The sequence below is a fragment of the Castor canadensis genome, chromosome 13, assembly GCF_047511655.1.
Source record: "Castor canadensis chromosome 13, mCasCan1.hap1v2, whole genome shotgun sequence".
In the NCBI taxonomy this organism is placed as follows: domain Eukaryota; kingdom Metazoa; phylum Chordata; class Mammalia; order Rodentia; family Castoridae; genus Castor; species Castor canadensis.
Window position 1 is genome coordinate 101,737,551 of NC_133398.1, and position 20,969 is coordinate 101,758,519.

The window sequence follows — 20,969 nt, forward strand, 5'->3', positions numbered from 1 at the left end:
ATTCCTTTTGTACACATATATATCCCAAATACAAACATTCACACAAGTGAGTAAATATTTCACAATAAGTGCAATTGACTTATTTTTTATCTTACCAATGATGAGCCTCATGTTCTCTTTTTTCTTTTAATGCTGGTGATATTACCACCTGATTCACATATAAAAGACCTACTTTTCTCCGGGAACCATTAATAATACTTTACATTTAACAATAGAGTAAATCCTCACAACAATCCTATGAGGTAGCATTATAAATATGAGGTGAGTGAGATTTTACTTTTCCTTATACAGGTCTTTCTTCATATTTTGTTAGATTTGTGACTTTTTTCAAATTTTCATTCACATGGTCATTTCTTGGCTTGGGGCCTTTGGATCCAATCTAGGTATCACCTGTGTTTAGAAAGCATATGAGCGACACATTTTCTTAATGTACACATTTTATAATTCCTCCCAGAAATGAGAAAAATTAATTAGCACCCCTATTTTATCATCATCAAACATTCAAAAAGGAATGTTGAAGAGCATAAAAGTATAGAAACTATATGTTGTGACAATAACCATTCTTTCAAAGGATCTTTAGTGCATGCCTATGTGGTCAAGTCAGTGAAAAGGACTACTTATACAGCAGTGAATTTAGTTAATAGGAAAGTGTTGCCCACAAAGTGAGACTTAAACTTGAAATAATCACCATGCAAACAAAAATATTTTAAGTGGAAATGTGATGTGTGTATGAGTTAGGCAAGCAGAAAGTTGAAAGAATGAATACTCCACAGGGAGAACACAACATCCATGAAGCAGGATATAGTTTGGCAGCTCAAAAAAATTAGTGGAACATGAGGAACAGAAGGTAGTAGGCAGAATGAAATAAAGATCAGGGCAGAAATTAATGGAATGGAGACTAAACAACAAGAAACAAAACATAAAGAATCAATGAATCAAAAGATGTTGCTTTAAAACGATAAATATAATTGACAAGCGCTCAGCAAAATGAACAAAAAGAAAGGGAGAAGACCCAAATTAATAAAATTACAGATGACAGAGGGGAATCTGGTGAGCAGGAGGGGACTTGAGAAGGAAAGGAAGAAAGACACGCAAAGAGGCAGGTGCTCTAGGACATGACAACAATTCTTTGAAAAATGAAGGGCAGGTGGAAAGAAAGGGGAGGGGAGGGATTAAAAAATGGTCTGGAGTTTCTCTGAATAGGTCGGCTGAGGGAAAACCTGGAAGGGGAATGATGTGGATGGGCTGTGTTGGAATGAAGAGGGGTTTTTGAGGGGACCAGACTAACTCACAGTGGACCAGAAGACCCCATGGGAACATCAGTCAGTCCTAGACAGGAATTGGTAGAGGAAAGTGAACTGGGCTGAGAGCAGGGGAATAGGGTAAGATGGGGTGCTGAACAAGTAATGTTAAGTTCCTCAACATTAGAAAAGCTATATATGACAAACCTACAGCCAGCATTACACTTAATGGAGAAAAACTGAAACCCTGCCCTCTAAAATCAGGAACCAGACAAGGATGCCCACTATCTCCACTCCTATTCAACATAGTACTGGAATTCCTAGCCAGAGCAATTGGGCAAGAAGAAGGAATAAAAGGAATACAAATAGGTAAAGAAACTGGCAAAATATCCCTACTTGCAGACGACATGACCCTATACCTTAAAGACCCAAAAAACTCTACTCAGAAGCTTCTAGACATCATCAATAGCTATAGCAAGGTAGCAGGATATAAAATCAACATAGAAAAATCATTACCATTTCTATACACTAACAATGAGCACACGGAAAAAGAATGTATGAAAACAATTCCATTTACGATAGCCTCAAAAAAAAAAAATCAAATACCTAGGTGTAAACCTAACAAAAGATGTGAAAGACCTCTACAAGGAAAACTATACACTTCTGAAGAAAGAGATTGAGGAAGACTACAGAAAGTGGAGAGATCTCCCATGCTCATGGATTGGTAGAATCAACATAGTAAAAATGCCCATACTCCCAAAAGTAATCTACATGTTTAATGCAATAACCATCAAAATTCCAATGACATTCATTAAAGAGATTGAAAAATCTCTCTGTGCTACCCAGGCAGCACAGAGTGGTCAGGAGGACGGTCCCTGTCCATGACTGCCCAGGCCCAAAGGTACATACAGTCCCTCGCCTGAAAATACCAAACCGACCTCCATCAGAGAACCGACTTAGGAATAGGTTCCTAAGGTACCTCCGTGTACCTAGGACCACAAACACCTTTACAACTACATACCTCGTTACAGAAACACACAAAGACCCAAATGCATCAAAAAAGAAACAGAGGTGTCCGGGAGAAAGTAACGCGACGCTAAAAGGTCCAAGGGGTTCCCCTGCAAGAACAGACTGCTAAGCTACAAAATGCCTGGCCCTGACTGCAAACCCATTTATCTGCCCCTCACACAAACCAACAACTCTCATCCATAGGCAGAATTGGACCCAGAAGCAAAGCCAGGAAAGCAAGCAAGCAAGCAAGCAAGCAAGCAAGCAAACAAGCAAGCTAGGAGAGGGAACTGACCTGGAGGCTGACAGGCTTCAGAATACTTGGCAACCTGACACAAACCCCTGGCCGCAGGCAAGCCGCCTTGAAGCGCCTGCCTCGCCGCCTCCCTCCAGGGCCGGCCGCTAGTGAGGTTCGCCACCGCCCCAGCGGGGGCAGGCGCCTTCCCGCCAGCACGGCTCTCCCAGCGGCGGTGGCGGCTCTGGCACACGGAGCTGCGCGAATGTCCTCCCCCCACGCGGCCCGCTCCACGGCGCTGAGGGCCCAAGCCCCGGCTACTGCAGCCCATCCGGCCCGGTCCCCTCGCTCACTCACCCTCCGAGAAGCTGGTCGGTTCTCAGGTCCTCTGTGTGCGCGCGCGGGCGCGCCCGCGATGCCTGGCAGCTCCGGGCAGCAAAGGCCCCAGGGAGGACTTCAGCAGGCGGCCGGCGGGCAGCCTACAAAGACAAGCCTGTCAGAAGACAGCTTCATGCTGCGGACAGCCCAGCTGCACGGGGTGGGGTGGGGGTGGGGGTGGGGGGTAAACGGTCCTCCCACCGCGACTTGGCCTGCCTGGAAGGACCCAACTCTCATCTCTGATCTCTCAGAGCAAGAGCCATGGGCGCCCTACAAGGCTCTGCCTTTCTCCAGGAGAGGGCCCGGCGGGCAGCCTACGAAGACAAGCCTGTCAGAAGACAGCTTCATGTGGCCAAGAGCCCAGCTGCACCCAGGGGCAGGGGGTAACGACCCTCCCACCGCGACTTGGCCTGCCTGGAAGGACCCAACGCCTATCTCCCAGAGCAAGAGCACCAGGCGCCCTGGACCTGTCTGCACTTCTCCAGGAATCCCCCAGGCTTGGGTGGCCTGCAGGGACCTGGAGCCCGACTCCGCCCCCCAGCTCTGCAGGGGCCCACCTCCCTCCCCTCCACCTGCCATCCACTCCCCTGCCCCACCCCCACCCGGCCCTCCCTCCACTCCCTGCAGGGCCCTTGACAGCCAGGGCCAGCCCAGGAGGTGGGGAGCCAGGCTTGGTGGGATCCATTGCCCAAAACCCTCTCTGTCTGCTGTGCACAAACACAGCACTTCACAGAGCAGGGCCAGGGCACCTGTCTCCCCTCACTCAAACCCACCAGCCAAGGAACCTGCTCAGCCCTGCCCTCCTCCCCCAATGAGTAGGTCTCCCCGAAGTTCTCAAACTTCCACCATTCATTCTTTCCACGCGTCCCCCACACTCCCACATTTTCAAATCCTCTCCTCCTCTTTGCTCCCAACACCTGCACGCTACACTCCAGGAGATCCCTACTTTCCCCACCTCAGCTCACAGCAGACCCCTGCATGTTGAAAGAAGTCATCCCAGGGTAGGAAAATAAAGGTCCTTCCAAGTGAAATGGGCGTCTTGAGTGCTGCTTCTCACCACGTCTTGCCAACCAACCGTGCAACACCATCCCTGCATGCAAAACCAGACAAATAGATGAGCTCCCCAAAGCGTGGCCATCTACCTTAAGGGTTCCCAACTATACAACCCTGGAGGGCCAAAAGGACCCCCCGTGTGGCTGTAGGAAGTCGGAAATACCAAGAGCTCATGGTGTCTGCTAGTCTGGTGGGGAAAGGGCAGGGGGGTTGGGGCACCATGACGTCAATGTATGTTCATATTCCCTATGACAGCCAGCAGCCTACAAAGAGAATTTCCTGTCAGACCCCACAGTCCTGGCTGCACAAGCCCAGATGCACTGGGGAAAGGTCTCTCCCACCCGAACTTGGCTGGCCTGGGGAGACCCAGACCAGATCTGGGAGATTGACAGGCGCCCCACACCTCTCCCCAGTTCTCCAGGAGACCTCCAGGCTTGGGTGGTCTGCAGCGACCTGGAGCCCAACTCTGCCCCCCCACCCCCAACTCTGCAGGAGCCCCCCTCCCTCCTCCTGTCATCCATTCCTCTGCCCCAGCCCCATCTGCTGCTTCGACTGCCAGCAAGTCCACGGACAGCCAGGGGATGCCCAGTACAGGGGCATGGGACTCCAATTCCCATACTTGCCTCTGCACTGCACAAGCCCACCGATCAGGGCTAGGGCACCTCGTTGACCTCACTCAAACCCAGTAGCCAAGGAACCTGCTCAGCCCCGCCCTCGACCCCAATGACAGGTCTCCCTGAAGTATTAAAAATTAAAGAATTAATTTTTTCCAAGCCTCCCCGACCACAACTTTTCTACCAACAAGTACACGCTAAAGTCCACCAAATCTAGTTTTCCACTGTACCTTTCAGTTACCCTATGCCCACAATACACATACCTTTCAATACTTAAACAAGGCAACTATTTTGGTTAATATAGATGTATTTATTCTTGCCTTTTTAAACTTCACCTCCTCTGAGCAAAAGACACTGTGTTTCCACTGAGTGTTGTGCAATACCCATGAGGACCAAAGCACATGTAGCTAATGAACTAGGAGCCTGGGAGGCTCTAAGGCTTCCCCACTTGAGGTGAAGTGTCCCCGAGTGAAGCACCCTCTCGGGAGGTATACTTCCAGTGTGCTAAAGAGCCTCACGACCTACCTCTGGATTCCTGATCCTTCACACAAGCACTGGCAGGCTGGCTTTGGCCCACCATGCTGTCTTAACGTCCCAGGAGGGCCCAATGCAGCATGGTCCCCAACCAGTGGCTCCCACCACCCTTCCAATATCCCTTACTGATGTCTGACACTGGTCCGCAGTTCTTGTGATACAAGTGATGACACAAGGAGAAGTCATCACTACAGCAGGTGGAGGAGAAAGAGAATCTTATCAGACTCTCAAATCAACAAAAAGTTGCTCATGCCCCGAAGCATAAAGAAAAGGTATTGCCGACCTGGACTGGGCCAGGATGGATCCATCCACTCATTCAGTCAGTGCCAGGCAGCTGAGACCTCTCTGCTTTTCTCAGGGATCACATATCTCCCGAGGCCACAACCCTGAGCCCAACATGGTCCCCAGCCCTGCAGGGGACCACTCCATCTGCCATCCCCTTAGCCACACCTGGTTCATACACTCCTGGAAGGGCCCTTGACAGACAGGGGAGTCGAGCAGAAGGGGAGTCCTTGCTGAGGACCTGGCACCTAACTTACCTCACTCAAGCCCTGACAGGGAACCTGCCCAGCCCTGTACTCCTTCACTCACATATATGTCTCCCAAATTTTTGAAAATTAAAGAATTAATGCTGACCTCCAATGAAATGTTAAAATCTTGTCCCTGTCTCCACTATGGAAAACAGTATGCTGAAGTCTGGAAGAACCCTAGTTTCTCACTGTACATTAAAGCCAATTCCTAACTTATTACTGGAAATAAGAAAGACATATTATAATTCATTGTACCTAAAATACCTGTGCCATTAGTGATTCTTACCCAAGGCTTAAATAAAACAAAAACATCCTTGCAAGGAAAGTCAGGAAAACACATGAGTTCACAAAAGTACTGCCTTCTGGAGAAATGGTTACTAATGTAGTCCTCTCCAGGGCCACAATGACCACTTCTGTATTAACAGAATCTTGAAATAATGCCTCTTGTATGGCACTCAAGAAACATTTATTAAATAAATTAACTGCTTCTTAAACAGGTTTAGCCATGCCTGATACTAATTTTCACAGAATTCATAATCAAAAATATAATTAAATCCAGGTGTGATGGAGCACTTGAGAGGTCACGACATTAGATCAAAATTCTAGGCCAGCTTGAGCAACAGGGCAAAAACTCTACTTCAAAAAACTAACAAGTCAAGGCTAAGGGTCACACCTCTCAGCAACCCAGAAGGCAGACATCTCATGGATCACAATTTAGGGCTAGCTGGGGGAAAATTTTTGCTAGACTTCATCTCAACTAAGGAAAAGTTGACATGCTGGCAGGAGCCTGTATTCACATCTAAACAGGAAGCACAATTGTATAAGGAGGATCTCAGTCCATGACTGCCCAGGCAGAAAGTTGAGATGCCTATCACGAATATAATGAAAGCAAATATGAATGAATGAATGCATGGGTAAATAAATAAATAAAAAGCAAAAACAAAGCAGGCTAGAGCCACAGCTCAAATGACAGAGTGCCTGCCTAGCAAGTGCCAGGCCCTGATTTCAAACGCCAGTACCCGCCTCTTCCAACTTTACACAATATTGTGCAAAGAACAAATGTCAACAGATTTTTTCACTTATTTTTAAAACCCTTTACAAACATGGGCAGATTAAAGAGCAAGCCAAAGAAGAGGAAAGCATGCAGACATTTGTTAATCAAGTCTAGGATTTCCAGGTTTTCTCCTGCTCATGTACAGCCTAAGCATGACATGGCAGTCAGATAGCAAGAGTCTAAAACTCAGGTAAAATGATGTGCAGGTCACATTACTCAATCCACTACTCTGCTGGCATTCCCTGGCCACACAGATTGTTTCACAAATGAAGCTTTTCTTCCTATTGGAACTTAAACTAGAAATTAGATTTTTAAAAACTGCAGCCAAAAACACCTACCGAAATGTTCTGCACATTCTGTAGTGTTCTGGTTTTTCTTCCGTTTCTCTTCAGAAGGTCCTTCTTCATGTACGATCTTCAGAAACTGAAAACCAAGGACATTTTAACTAGTTGCACGGGGTGTTCTGGCTTTACTAGCAGTGTGACAATTTCAAACTAAGTAGATTAAACATGAATGCACACAGAGAAACCATTGTACCATTAGTTCAATATTACATTTCCTTCTTCAAAGTTTCAAAGCAAGAAATAAGAAATCTAGGAAAAGACCATAATTTTCAAAGTAAAATCTTGCAAATGTTTCAAAATCACTGAGGAAGGCATCAGAGGATTCTCCAGGAAACTTTCTACCTTTAAAACTTACTCAAAAGTGTGGCCGGAAGAAACTTTTTCCATCCAATTGCCAGGTTCCTGCCGTCAAGGAGGATGCCTTACTTACTGTTCCATTGCGGGCACCCTGCACACTTTACCCAATGAAAATAGTCTTACACACTCTTGAGATGCTAGAGGGACAGTAGCACATACAAAAGATTAAGGGACTTTAAAGGAGTCAGATGGCCTGGCTGAGTCACAGCTCTGACTTTGGACTAGTTATCCTTACTTTATAGGTGGGGACTTTCATTATATCATCTGTAAAGTGGGAATAATAATAGAACTTGTGTACTAGGGGTTTTGATGATTAAATGAGATAATGTGTGCGTGCACACAATCCACATATCACTCAACAGTTACACAAGAAAAATATTCTGGTTAATTTGTCTATGTTGATAACTTTTGTCTAGCTAAAGTAAATCAGCTGAAACTTGTACTCTGAACACATTGCAATACTGGCCATTGCTTTACAAGAATTTTTTCCTTTACCCTTGCAATGTCAACTTTACTAAGTCCAGTGGGGGAGTCAGGGACAAGTGATGCTCTCCTGAAGGCAATCACTCTATTAATCTCCTCTTAACCAAAGACACTGTTTTCTGCAGAGATGTCTTTCACAGTGTCGCACAAAGCACCCATCAGAACGTGAGTACACTGAGCCAGGAGAAAGGGAGGATCCAAGGCTTCACTGCCCGTGGTGAAGCACCCCTTGGTGAAGCACCTGTGGGTTGGCCTCACTCCCAGGCTGCTAGAGCAGTTTATGGCTGATCTAGCTGGTGCCTGGTCTTTACTTCCAGCACAGGCCCAACTAGATGCCTTAAGTCACCACAGGGCCTACTCAAATATCATGTCCCCAGTCACTGGCTGCCCTAGCCCTTCCTGAACCCTTACTTACCTCCAATGCAGGTTCAAATGTGGGAGGCAAAGGACAATGGGAGGGGTACCACTATACCAGACAGCCTAGGAAGCCAAACCTCACAGACACCAAGCCAAGGCTGCTGAGGCACAAGCAGATGCACTGGTAAAAAGTACCACTCTCCTGGAACGGGCCAGGTGGGACCCATCTCCTCACCTCGATGAGTGCCAGGCAGCCACAACCTCACCATTTGCTTATCTTCTGGGACACAGAGTCCTGGATGGCAACCACCTGAGCCTGATGCAGCCCCTTTCCCCCACCAGGCTTTGCTGCCCCCACTCCCTCCACTAGCCATCCTCCCTTATGCACATAGTTCAGCTCCTAGAAGGGAGCTGTGACAGCCAGGGCACTGGAGGAAAGTGGCTGTCCATACTGAGGCCAAGGCTCTGAACTTCAGCAACCCAGCACTTCACTGATCAGGAGGAGGGAGACTGAATTGTGTCATTCAAGTCCTGGGTGGGAACCTGCTGAATCCCACCCTCCTGCCCCCCATAATAATGTCTCCCATAATTTTCCCCAATTAAAGAATTAATTTTCCTAACTTACCATGAAATTTTAAAATTCTGCCTCTATCTTTCCAATGAAAAGCTGTATGCTAACATCTCTAGGAGGCCTAGTTTCCCAATGTACCTTAAAGCAGCTCCCTGCTTTATTAATGAAAACAATAAATATTTATTATAATTGAATTCAGTGTAAATAAAACTACTGAGTCAGCAGTGCTTCTTTCCTAGTCTTTTACATAAAATAAAAATATTTTTGCATAGAACATCAGAAAAACATGAATTCAGAAAATTGCTGCCTTGTACACAAAAGAATCACTACCATAATACTCTCTAGGGCCCCAATGACCACTTCGTTATTATCAGAAACTTTAATAATGCCTGCTGCATAGCACTTCAGAAATATTTGTTATAATTAAACTGCACATTAATCAGGTTTAACTATGTCTGATATTAATCTCCAAAGAACTCATAATAAAAAGTACACTTGACACCAGGTGTGATGGAGCACAACTGTAACCCCAGTGCTTGGAAGGCTGAGACATGAGCGTCAAGTTCCAGGCCAGCCTGAGCAACAGAGCAAAACTCTACCTCAAAACACAAACAAGTCAGGGCTCGGGGTCACTCATCTTATCTTAGCTAGCCAGAAGGAAGACATCACATGGATCACAATTCAGGGCTAGCCGGGGAAAAAGTTGCTAGACCTCATCTCAACCAATAAAAGTTGGACATGCTGGCAGAAACCTGTCTTTACAGCTACACAGGAAGTACAAGTGTATATAAGGAGGATTGCAGTCCATGCCTGCGCAGGCAAAGAGTAAGAGACCCTATCACAAAAATAATGAAATAAAAAATAAATGAGTGAATGGATAAATGAATAGCAAAAATGCAGAAGGCTAGAGCCACAGCTCAAATGACAGAGTACCTGCCTAGTAAGTGCCAGGCTCATATTTCAAACCTCAGTATCCCCACACATTCCAACACATATGCATTGTTCAATTTTATACACTATTGTACAAAGAATGAATTCAACTGACTTTCTGCACTTATTTTTAAAACTCTTTATAAAAATGCACAGATTAAAGAGGAAGCCAAAGAAGAGGAAAGCATGCAGACACTTGTCAATCAAGTCTAGGATTCCCTGGCTTTTTCCTGCCAATGTACAGCGTAAACATAACTTGTCAGTCAGTTATTCAGTATCCAAAACTCAGGTAAAATGATTTGTAAGGTTTGTATTACCAAGTTCTCCATTGCCATTCCCTGTTTGTGGTAGGGGAGACCCAGTCATATCCTGTGTGACAAACCACATTCTACAACCTTGGAAATCCTGATAGTGAGCTGAAACTAAAAGCCTTCCTAGAGTAAGTATTAAGCCAAATGGCTTAATTCTAGCTCCCAGGCTTAGCATGCATGCTGAAGGGACTGCCACAAGTAACACATCAGTTCCTTACAGGACCACTTCACATCACCTGGCTAAACAAACAAGCTGACCACAACTGCCCAAACCTCAAGAAGAGCCTAGAATTAAGAACCCTGAGTGTAATCCCCTAAAACCTGTCCAGTAGAGCATGAACCACTGATTGCCACACAGCTCAAGATATCAACTCTAAAAAGAGATAGCATCCAGATAAGAAATCAGAGTGAAATACACAGTATACTCATTAAACTCAGAGAAAACCTACTCCTCTCCATACAAAGGAAAAAACTGCACAATTATATCATCTATATCTATGTAGATACAGATGTATATGTAAACATATTTAATTAAAAATGTGTTACCTCCTTTTTCCATTCTGTTGAATTTCTAGACATATATAACCAGACAAAACTGAACCAAGAGGATATAAATCATCTAAATATATCTATAACGAGGAATGAAATTGAAGTAGCAATAAGACTCTCCCAAAAAAGAAATATCTGAATTAACCAGACCTTTAAAGAAATAAACTCAGCACTCCTCAATCTTTTCCATGAAATAGCAAGGGAAGGAATACATTGAGAACACCATTCTATGAAGCCAGTGTTACACTTATCCCCAGACCGGACAAAGCCACAACAAAAAAAGAATTATGGGCAAATCTCTTAATGAGATTAGATGCAAAAATCCTCTATAAAATACTGTGAACTGAAATCAACAACATATCAAAAAGTTCATGTACCGTGACCAAGTCAGTTTTATCCCAGGGATGTGGGGATGGTTCAACATATGCAAATCATTAAATGTAATACAGAATATTAATAGAAGCAAAGGCAAAAACCACATGATCATCTCAATAGATGCAGAAAAACCCTTCACGAATTCAACATTCTTTCATGATAAAACTAAGAATAGAAGGAAGTTAAGCCTATATATATATATACACATATATATATATATGTGTATATATATATATATATGTATCCCGGTGTAATTTATGTAGGCTATATATGACAAACCTATAGCCACATCATACTAAATAGGGAAAAATTAAAACACTTTCTTCTAAAGTCAGGAACAAGGCAAAGGTTCTACTCTCTACACTCTTATTCAACAGTCTTAGAATTACTAGCTAGGGCAATAAGACAGGAAGAAGTAATAAGAATAATTCAAATACAAAGCAAAGAAGTCAAACTATTCCTGTTTGCAGATGACATGATCTTATACCTAAGAGACACAGAAAACTCCACTAAAAGAAAATAAACACCTTCAGCAAAGTAGAAGGATACAAAATAAATTCACAAAACTCAGTAACCTTTGTATATACCAACAATAAGCAGACTGAGAAAGAATATAGGAAAACAGTTCCATTTACAATAGCCTCCAAAATAATATAGTACATAGGAATACACTTACCAAAGGGAGTGAAAGATCTCGACCTCTACAATGAAAACTATAAATCACTGAAGAAAAAGAAATCAAAGATTCCAGAAGATGGAATGATCTCCCATGCTCATGGACTGGCAGAATCAAGATTGTGAAAATAACTATATTACCAAAAGCAACCTACATGTTCAAAAAGCAATTGCCCTCAAAATTCCAATGACATTCATCACAGAGATTGAAAAATCAACCTGAAGTTCATTTGGAATCATGAAAGACCACAGATAGCCAATGCTAGAGGTCACAATACCCAACTTAGAACTCTACTTCATAGTCACAGCAATAAAAACTGCATGGTACTGGCAGAAAAACATACAGGAAGACCATCTGAACAGAAATGAAGACTCAGATTCATATCCACCAGCAATACTCACCTGATTTTTTGACATCACCCAAACCATTTGATGGAGAAAAGACGGCCCTTCAATAAATGTTGCTGGGAATTGGACCTATCTGCATGCAGAAAACTGAAACTAGATCCATGTCTTTCACCATGTACAAGTATTAACTCAAGGTGAGTGTTAAGGTAGAAAGGAGAAAAAAAAGAGGGGATGAACCAATTTAGGTTTTAATACATATATACATGGAAATGTTACTATGAAACAAACAAAATTGCCGTTTTTTTTTTCAAAAAACGAGGACATAAAGGTAAAACAGGTTCTGTCTGCGGGTTGGAAGCACTGGAAAGGAGGGAGGATATAAAGGATATAGGAGGTGAATATGGTGGAAATGTTATGTACTCATGTATAAAAATAGGAAAATGAGTTCTGTTGAAACTATTCCAGAGTTGAGGGGGGATAAAGAAGAATGATGGGGGGTGATCAATTCAACTCTGACATATGAACTTTTGTAAATTTCACAATTCACAACAAGAAAAAAAGCTACAAAGAATTTATTAATTCCTTTTACTCACAAATGCATTTTATTTTATTTTATTTTTTTAAGGGGAGAGCACAAACACGGTCCCCCACTACCACGAATTATGCAGTCGAGTTTCCCACATTTGAGGAAATCTCAAGGGTCAGCACATCCAGAGTGCAATGGATAAGCCTCGACCTGGATCACATTCGTGATCATGGTATCTCCCCTGCCAGTTAAGTGCACAGATGCATTTTAATATACATGAGAAATTGCATAGTTATCCTAATCCTCAAGTAGCACTTGTCTTGTCTAATAGAAACAGGCTTTTCTTCCTTCTTGGGGTGGTGAATTAAGCCAGCCTGTAGTGAGAGGGCTCATGGAAAATGTATCTTGGCAGAAAAATACTCCAGGAAGCCTCTTAGAAGTGTCAGTACCTTCTATCTGGCAGCCAGCAAGAGAATAAGACCTTGGCTCCACAATTTTATGGAAATGATTGTGCTAACAACATGAAAGAAAGGGAGGGAAATGGGAAGATGAAAGGAGTGAAAGAAGGGAGAAAGAACAAAGTAAAGTTAAAAGAGTAAACTATCATAGTTATTAACAATTATATTAGCTTTTCATCTCTGTGACAAAAATAGATGAGAAAGTCAACATAAAGGAAGAAAGGTCAATTTCAGCTCAAGATTTCAGAGGTTTCAGTCCATGGTTAACTGGCTTTATGTTTTAGGCCAATGGTGATGCAGGACGTCACAACAGAAGGGTATGGCAGATGAAAGCTGCTCACCTCATGGCAAACAGGAAGGAGATACACACACACACAGGGTGATGTGACACAGGGTCAGAGGAGACAGAGAGAGAGAAAGAGAGAGAGAGAGAGAGAGAGAGAGAGAGAGAGAGAGAGAAAGCAAAAAGACAAATGGAAATTGCCACTTTACAACAAGATTCAAGTATATTCTACCACTGAGTGAAAAGTTAGTGAGCTACTCAATTGTCACACTGTCTCAAAGTGTCACTCCACAAATTTCATACTTAAAAAACTATGAAAGAACCTGTACAATGGGAAAATCTGGTAATACCACCTAAACCAAATAAGAACAATTACACTAACAATGAAACAAATTTACACGTGTGGACATGCACCATGTTCTCATCTGCTGACAAATCAGTTATGCAGGGTTTCTGCCATTTAACCGGAATCTAATCATAAGGAAACAATTGGACCATTCTGCAAAACAACAGGCTTGGACTCTTCATGACCTCTCAATGTCATAAAAAATGAAGTTAAAACGAAAAAAGTAAACCATTTCCAGAACAAAAGTGATAAAATGGACAAAACATAATTAAAAGCAATAAATCAATGTGTCATCATAGACTGAATGCTTGATCAATCAAAAAGAAAAGCTACTAAAGACATTTGGGACTTCAGCGGCCTTGGAGACCCTGGGGCCAAGTCTTATCTCTTAGGGGCTTAAAACTCTAGACCCTGAGAACTAGAAGCTTAAGGTTCCAAGCCTTTGAAACTAGAGACTCACTTCAGGTCAAAGTGAGCTTTGGGCCTGCAGAGTCCGCAGCCCTGCACACAATAACTAGCATCACAGCCCAGGAGCTTAGGGTGTCGGGACCCTAGGCCCTTAACCCTTGTTAGCTCTCTGGAAAGCTTTCCACCCAGCCTTGCTTCCTCACCCCTTTCTACACTCCAGTCTTCTCTGGTCTTACCTCCAATGCCTTTCTCCTTTGTGTGCTTCCACAGTCCTTCACAGTCTTTGTTCCCACGTCTTAAATTCTTCAGCTGCTTCATAGTTGCTGTGTGGATCCACCCGCTTATATCCCGGAGTCCTCGGGTTGCACAGCCTTGGAAGTCACTCTCCATCCACCTTCTAGCTCCTGTCTGAGGCTTGAAGCCTCAAAGTAGGGTTTTATCTTCTCTTAGCATTACTGCTTAAACCTGTTTCAATGATGGTGAAGACTACAAGGAGGCAAAAACCATCTTGGAAGACGCTTTTACAAGACCTCACATCAACGCCTTCAACGCAGCAAACCGAAGAGACTGGAAGGCATAGCCTGCTTATATAGCTTTGGAAGGATCGTAATTCCACCAATCGCAGCCTTAGCTTCAGTTCTACCAATCATAAGCCTTATATTTTGCCAATCACAGGCCTTGCTTATGAACCAATCACAAGCTTACATTGCACCAAGCACAGGCTTTTTGCCGAGTTACCGAGGAGCCACTTCTCCACCCAGAGTCGGAAATAGCTCCAGGGTCATCTAGAGTTCACCAGTCTTCCAAAGCCAGCGCAAGTAAAAGCAGGATTCACGGCTTTAGCAGCAGCCGTGATTACAGTGATCCTGGAGCTGGAGCACATGAGATTGGGAAGATCGGGGTTCCAGGCCAGCCTGGGCAAAAAAGCCCATGCAAACCCCTCCCCCTCCTCCTCCCCCTCCTCCTCCTCCTCCTCCCTCCTCCTCTTCTTCTTCTTTCTTCTTTTGTGGTACTGGGGATTGAAGTCAGCACCTACCGCTTGAGCCACACTTCCAGCCTAAAATCCAGATTTTTAAAAGGAAGGCTTTAGGAGGATTTTGACTTTTTGACTGTTAGGACTTTTGGGCTTTTTTTTTTTTTAACATCTGACATCTATTGCTCATGAATTTATACCAGTTAGATTTCTGTAAAAAGAAGCCCTTTAGGACTGGGGTTACAGCTCAGTGGCAGTGCACATGCTTCCTGGATTCAGTCCCCAGTACCAAAAGCTAAGTAAATAAATGAGCTCTGTTTCATGCGACTAAGTCCTGTAAATTTGCCCCAAGAGCCATTGAGCCATTTTGGTTTTTGTTTGTTGGTGTTTTGGGTATAAACCCAGAACCTCATATATGCTGAGGAAGTGTTTTAGCTCTGAGCTACACCCCAGCCCAGAGGTGTGATTTTTTTGTTTAGTTTTGTTTTTGTTTTTGTTTTTTGTGGTGCTAGGGGTTGAACCCAGGGCCTTGTGCACATGCGAGTCAAGTTCTCTACCACTGAGCTACAGGCTTAGCTCCCAGAGCCATGTACTTCTTTTTGGCTGTGCTGGGGTTGAACTCAGGGCTTTGTGCTTGAGCCATGCCCCCAGCCCCAGAGCCATACTTTTTGAATGAGGAATTTCCATCCGGAGCCGGGAAAAGGGTTATTTTTTTTTCTTTTTTGAGTCCCTCCTCTCTGTGTCTCTAAATCACTTGACCACATCTTTATTTTATTTTTTTTGAATATTTTCCAGAAATATTTTATTAATATTAAAAATCACAAAGTTCTCACATACATAAGAATATATTGCCCAAATCGTTCTTTACATTTGAGTTCTTTAATGGAGTAAGAGTGAAAAGCTCATGGAGTGTGCTATTCATACACAAAAAGAATACCTGATGCTATCTATGTACTAGGTGTGGTTTCAAACACAGCTCTACATCATGGATAACCCAATATTTCATCTCACCTTACTAGATAATGAGCCAATTTAGGATATTAACCCTAAGGATTACTATGGATGGCAGATGGGTGCAGTGCAGAAAACATGCCACTGAATCTAGTGGTTTAAGTGAAAATTCTGGTCTTTAGTTCAAGAACCTAAGTAAGCAGCACCCAGACTATAGCTGTGACTTCTTTGAGTTGATGTAAGGATTATGGAGATCTGTATGTATTGTAACTGATTGTCTTATGCCTTATTATTATTGTTATTATTATTATTATTTATGGGACTGAGGTTTGAACTCAGGGCTTCATGCTTGCAAAGCAGGTGCTCTACAACTTGAGCCACACCTCCAGTCCACTTTGCTCTGGTTATTTTGCACAGTTTATTTATTTATTTATTTTTGGTGTACTGGGGTTTGAACTCAGGGCCTCACACCTGCCAGGTAGGCACTCTTCCACTTGAGCCACTCTGCCAGTCCCCTGCTCTGGTAATCTTGGACATGGGGTCTTGCAAGCTATTTGCCCAGGCTGGCCATGAACCACAATCCTCTGAAACTCAGACTCTCAGGTAGCTACAATTAAAGATGTGAGTCACCAGCACCCAACTTAATACCTTATTTTGAAACCTCTTTTGGGCTATATTAAATCAGTGTTTGGGAGTGATTTCTGGTGGATGGTGCTGGGGATCAAATCCATGGCCCCACACACAGTAGGCAAGCATTCTAGCACTGAGCTCCACCCCTCAACCTTAGGAGTGAATTTTTCTGAAGCAAGTGATTTGTTCCATGATTACATATATTTAAGAATCAGAGGTGATTTTAGAGCTTGATGTCTACATGAAGTTTGGATTTTGCCTGTTTGACATGACATTGTATTTGATTATATTTAATAAAACCTAACCAAAGTTTATAATTTAAGAATGATTCCCCCGGATCTCACAAACATCAAATATTACATTTATTTAACTATGCCCTTGTCATAATGAAAAGTTATGCTGGCAATAAATAGCAAGAATTATGTACTCTGGGGATTAGTTTTTCCCTTTGGACTAATTAAAAGTTGAAAAGCTACCTTGGTCTAGTAAGCAGTAAATCTACTGAATAGTCCTTACTGTGTGAACCTTAGCCTTTTATTTTTACTCTCTTCCAGGTAACAACATCCATTTCATACACTGTGATAGGCATAGTTTGGATAACAAATCCATAAACCTGGTTTTGCAGCTCATAGGCATTCAGCAGGTGAACTTCACCAACAGACCTGCAGTTATCCATTTGTGACTTAATATGGGAATCTGTCACTTGCAAATGGGTGATCAAAATATGATCTTAAATGCAGGGTGTTGCATCCTAATGTGGTGTCTGACTCTGTGGGCCCTACCAGATGTGGAGGGGTTATGAAAGCACCAGGAGAACAGTTGTCAAAAAGGTGACAAACATTTTTAATTTTATAGATTTTACAATTCTATATAGAATAAAAATAAATTACAAAAGAAAATATTGTTACATAATTATGAACACTTGCTAAAATTATTTTACATTATATCCATTCAGAAGATCCTCTTAGCAATTAAAATATAATTAAAATTAAAATATAATTAAATTTTAATTAAAATATCTTAGCAATTAAAATATAGGGAAGAATATGTTAAGGGAAGTGAATGCAACCTAAGGCCATTTTATTCAGTGAAAAAGCAGGACGTCAAACTCTGTCAACAGTCTAACCACTTTTTGGTATGCATATATTTATATTTTTGTATGCTTAGATGAATGACAGGAAATAAACACACCACCACATTGCCAGTGGGTCATATGTGTGGTAAGATTCTGGTGCTTTGCTTTCTTTCCCAGACGTGTCTGCATTTCCCAAGTATCCTCTATGAGCACAACTGCTGTGTATGGGCAAGAAAAGGTCTCTAAACATTACAGACAGATCCCTGTCTCTGTGGAACCTAACAGAGGTGCAGGTGACACTGGATGCAGTCCACGAGCTCCATCCTAACTGCTTTACTTAGAGGAAATGAAACCGAGCCTCCCAGAGCACCTGGTCACCAGCCACCTACTGTCCATTTCAATAGGATCTTCTGTGGGGTGAAGGCAGTAGAGGACAAAAATATTTCTTTTACATCTTTTTTTCTTTTGATGTGGTGCTGAGGATCAAATCCAGGATCTTGTGCATGTTAAGTACTGAGCACCAGTCCTAACCATATATGTGTGTATGTAATATTTCTTTTTTCTTGGTGTGACAGGAGTTCGAACTCAGGGCTTCCAGCTTGCAAAGCTTTTGTTTTTCTTTCCTTTATTTTGGAGATGGGGGGCTCTCAAAATGCATTTAAATATATACAGTCACTATGCTTTCTGAAGGGGAATTTTTTTTCCTTTTTGTTTTCCAAAGGGGAATTTTAAGACTTGTTTAAGGTTTGAAATTTGTAACTTAAATGTACACTGTGGTTTGGTTATACATTCCTAGATGATTGTTCACATTCCCAAATTACTCTTAGAGAACTTTAGTCATGTTTTATTTTTCTAGTCTATGCAGAAATTCTGATGAACAGTACAAAATGAAAATATTGGTAATTATTAACAACTATATGCTGCTTTAACTTATAATACTTTTATATAAAGCATATGAAGTCACAAAAATACATATTTAATGTATCCAAATATTTGAATATATTTTCACATCTGTATAAATGAACACTTGCGTTTTTAATCAATAAAAATGAAATTTCTCATAAAATTAAAAATTAAGCTATTCTGTGCTATTTTTGATACAAAATAGTGTGGTGGCCAAGATCCGTCTGCCAGTTGTAGACTTAAAACTGCTGAACAAAATGTATGCATTTATTAACATATACTACATTTTTCTAAAACAAATAAGTAGTTTTTATGTGGCTTCAGGGAGGTCCAATTACAGGAGGACAGTGCAGTGGTAAATTGTCTACCTAAATGAATGCTTCTGTTGGGTTTTGTTCTGAGACACGGTCTCCCTGTGTGGCCCAAGCTGGCTTTGAACTCATGATCTTCCTTCCTCTGCATCCCGAGGTGCTGGGATTACAGGCATTCACCACCACTCCCAGCTCAAATGAGTACATTTAATATCAGATTACCAGCTGGGTGTGGTGGCATGTGCCCCTGGGTCCCAGCTACTTAGGTGGCAGTGACAGAAGGGTCACTTGAGCTCAGGACCACTTGAGCCCAAGAGTTTGAGACCATCCTGGGCAGCGTGATGAGAACCTGTCCTGTGTGCTGCTTACTGTATGAACATAACCCCATGTCCAGTCATGTACTGGACAGAATTCTGAAGGCCCTCCTGTGATATACACAGAAATACTAGATAGAAAGAGAAACATCAGGCTGGAGGATGGCTTAGAGATGGAGTGCTTGCTCAGCTTGTATGCAGCCCAGCACTAGAAAAAGAAGACCACAACTAACATTTTTTGGTGCTAATTATTATTTCCAAGCAATAGCCAGGTGCTGTACACACAGTCACTTTGTGGAATTACTAATTTTATCATCAATGTCATCCTCATTTTTCAGAGAAGGAGCATCTCTTTTCAAGGTCAGTTTATAAAAAAGTGAGGAGACTCCAGGAGGGCCAAAAGTAGACACAGAAACCAAGCATGGACTTACCTGAGAAGCTGAAAGCCATCCCAGGAATGTGAGAAGGCTGCTCCTTGGCCAGTCCAAATGCCTGGGATAGTGGAGTTACACTAGGACCCTTACATAATGCACCACCTGAGACCTGTGCCTGAGACCTGAGACTTGTAAGGGCCACAACCTTGCAAGAATGTGGTTATATCCTTCCACAGGCCAAGGAGCCAGATAAGTAATGTGTTGTAAGTCTTTGCAATGAACTGCTGTGGGTACAAAAAATCTCAGCGAATCAAGTGCAAGTTTAATTTTAAATGTCATGGCTGAAAGCTGGGTATGGTGTTTCATGCCTGTAGCCTCAGCTACTCAGGAGCTGGGCAGCAGGGTCACCTGAGTCTATGAGTTACTGACCAGCCTGGGCAACAGCCGACCTCATCTCAAACACAAAACAAAAGGTTTTGTTGGATTGTAGCCTAGCAGTACAGCATGTACTTGGCATGCATGAGCCTCATTGTTTGATTCTCAGCACGAAAAATAGTTCAGATTCTTAATTTAGGGCTGGTGGTGCTGGACAGTGGTAGAGAGCTTGCCTAGCATGTGCAAGGCCTGAGGTTCCATCCCTAACTGCAAAAAATTTTCAAAAACTAAAAGCACCAAGTATTTTTGTTTCTCAAGAAGATTCATGGTGAACTAGTAACCTGCAAACGTGTTCATTTTGCCATCTACCTTGCAGCTAAAGTGGTAACAGTGACCACAAGAAATGACAACTCTCTGAAGAAACAGCAGTGTCTACTTGAAAATTTATAGTCTTTTTAAGGAGCGCATTTTCTGGGGTTGGAGTGTAGCTCAGTGGTAGAGCACTGGCCTAGTAGTGCAAATAAAAAAAAGTTAAAAAGTGTTCCAGAAGATAACTTAAGACATGCAATGACAGGTGGTACATGCACACATCATTCTGTGAAGACATTTTTCATTTAAAGAGTTATTAAGTGAGTGTCACTTATATTTTCTCTCTCTTTTTTTTTTTTTGTCTTTGCATGGTACTGAAGTGTGAACTTAGGGCCTCATGCTTACTAAGCAGGTGCTCTGCCACCAGAGCCATGCTCCCAGCCCTTTTATCTTTAGTTATTTTCCCAGTAGGGTCTCACTTTTTTGCCCAGGCTGGACCAGTAACATTTAATCTTATAATTCTATAATTTTGCTCTGCAATATTTCAATTTACGGGGAGAATGTCTTGATGAAGCTCCATTTTTAATTGAATTTTTTTAATTCAAAAAGAATGAAATGGGAAGAAGAAGGAAAGAAAAGAATGCAGCCCCTGTGATTTTGCAGCATCAAAATTGGATGAAACACTTAGAATTATAGAAAAGTGAAATTTATTTGACAATTGTTATTTTGTAAAAATGATGGTTAAAAAAGGCACTCAGAATAAAGGCAAATGACTGTGTTAGGGTG

The 20,969-nt window shown here is 42.5% G+C and overlaps 1 non-coding gene across 1 annotated transcript; it reads right to left on the bottom strand.

Annotated features, from left to right (window-relative positions):
• Positions 1–12,569: 12,569 nt before the first annotated feature.
• On the bottom strand, positions 12,570–12,729 carry LOC141415852 (U1 spliceosomal RNA). Its single transcript, XR_012440807.1, has one exon. It is a non-coding gene; the product is annotated as a U1 spliceosomal RNA (small nuclear RNA).
• Positions 12,730–20,969: the final 8,240 nt, after the last annotated feature.